The sequence below is a fragment of the Muscardinus avellanarius genome (genome assembly GCF_963383645.1).
Source record: "Muscardinus avellanarius genome assembly, chromosome: 1".
In the NCBI taxonomy this organism is placed as follows: domain Eukaryota; kingdom Metazoa; phylum Chordata; class Mammalia; order Rodentia; family Gliridae; genus Muscardinus; species Muscardinus avellanarius.
In genome coordinates, this window is record NC_137786.1 from 135,854,522 (window position 1) to 135,856,633 (window position 2,112).

The following is a 2,112-nucleotide window of genomic DNA, read 5'->3' on the forward strand; positions in this document are numbered from 1 at the left end:
ATTGTATAAAAGAAATCTCTCTCATATATTACAAATCAGCTCCTCTGCTGTTCTCATTGCATGGATATAAATACATTCAATGCAAGTAAAAAGCTATTTAACAAAATAAATTATGAAAAATTTACAGTAAAGTCTTGAATTTCATACAAATCATTTAAAATGAATACTAAATCTGTTGGCAGCACATTGCATGCATGCTTTCTATCTTTGTGCGTGCTTTTTTTAAAGCCTTGCAAATTAAGTGACTTTGGAATATCTTGTCAGATTTTTTTCACACAGAGTTTTCTCCACCTCGGCTGTGTCCTACCAGAAATGAAAGAACGCACTCAATTTTCTTTAGACAGCTAGTAAATCTGGGAAGACCGCATTAACTCTGAATACATTTAGATTTTCACTAACAGTTCACAGTGATTTTGAGACAAGTGGGCGATATCTTTGTCAGTGCTGGTGCCAGGGGCCAGGTCGGGGCTTTCCTGCCTAGAGCCTCTCTGAGACACAGTTAGGCCCCATCATGCCCTGCCAGTGCCAGGGGAGGAAAGGAGGAAGTGAAGTGAATCATGAGCAAAGGAGAGACTGACCTGGCCCGAGCCTACTCTGGCCAGAGCTGGGCTGAAATGGCCAATCTCCATAGAAAGATGGGACTGGAAGTAAAAGATTTGCCTGTGTGGGGTGTGGCTGCCTAGATGAAGGGAGAATGACAAGCAAGCCCTGGGATTCTACCTCTTCAAATACTGCTTTAAATAGCCTGCCTTTCCCACCCACCCCACCACATACACACCTTCTAGTTTACTAAGCTGTTGGAGCTTCCTTGACCACACTGTAGTATTTTATCTCTTCACACATTTGCATATGGTATTTTCTCTTAAAATGCCCTTCCCCGTGATCTGCCCATCACACCATTTTCATCCTTGAAGAATCAGCTCGTTACCTCCATGAAGCCATCATCCCAGCCTGTCTCCTGTGCATCACCCCTAAGCCCTGACCATCCCATGATTACAGTCACTCCGAGACTTTTAGAATTTTTTTCCTTCTGTTCTCGCACCTCATTCTGTACACAAAAATTAATCAAGAGAGAATCATTGGCCTGAATATTAAAGCTTCATCATACAACTTTCAGTGAAAAATATGGAAGAATATTTTTGAGACTTGGTGATAATTGTTTTAGGCACAATACAGAAAGTAATATGTAAAGTCATGTGCCACATAGCATGTGTTGTTTCAGTTAGCAATGAGCCACACATACAGTGGTGGCTCCATAAGATTATAATGGACCTGAAAAATAACTATCACCTAGTGTAACACCTTAGCACAACACATTACTCAAGTGTTTGTGATGTTGCAAGTATGAACAAATCTACAGTCCTGCCAGTTGTATAAATGTACAGCACATGCAACCATGTACCATCTGTAATACTTGATGATAAATGACAGTATAACTAGTTTATGTGTTTACTATACCTAACATTTTAGAGTGTATGCTTTCTACTTACAAACATAAGTTTACTGTAAAACAGTATGATATATTATGCTGACAGCAGCCTCACACAGCTTGTGTCACTGTTTCTTGATGGTATCATTTTTTTTTTCTGGTTATTTTAATTGTGTGTTATTTTGTTCATCACAACCCTAGGACCAATAGGTTATTATTCACAAACACATATACCATATAGCCTAGGTTTGTAGTAGGATACATCATCCAGTTTTGTGAACATACACTCCATGCCATTTGAATAACAAAATTTCCTGGTGAATTTTTTTGGGTGCACAAACATGTTAAAATGATAAATTTGACTTAATAAAATTAAAAATTTGCCCACTTAGAGAAACTATTAAGGAACTGTATAGATAAATGACAGAAAAGAATAAATTTTTACACAATAAATGTCTCCATAGGGCTAACATTTAAGGAATTCCTGCAAATTAATAATAAAAAGACAACCTAGTTAAAAGATGAGCAAAATATTTAAATAGGTACTTTACAAACAGGATACTAGTGATAAAAATATCATGAAATAAGTCATCACTTGGATTAAAAGTCCTTGCAAAATACATATCTGAGAAAGTATTCAAAATACTCAAGGAATGCTTAACACTGAACAACAAACAAACAAT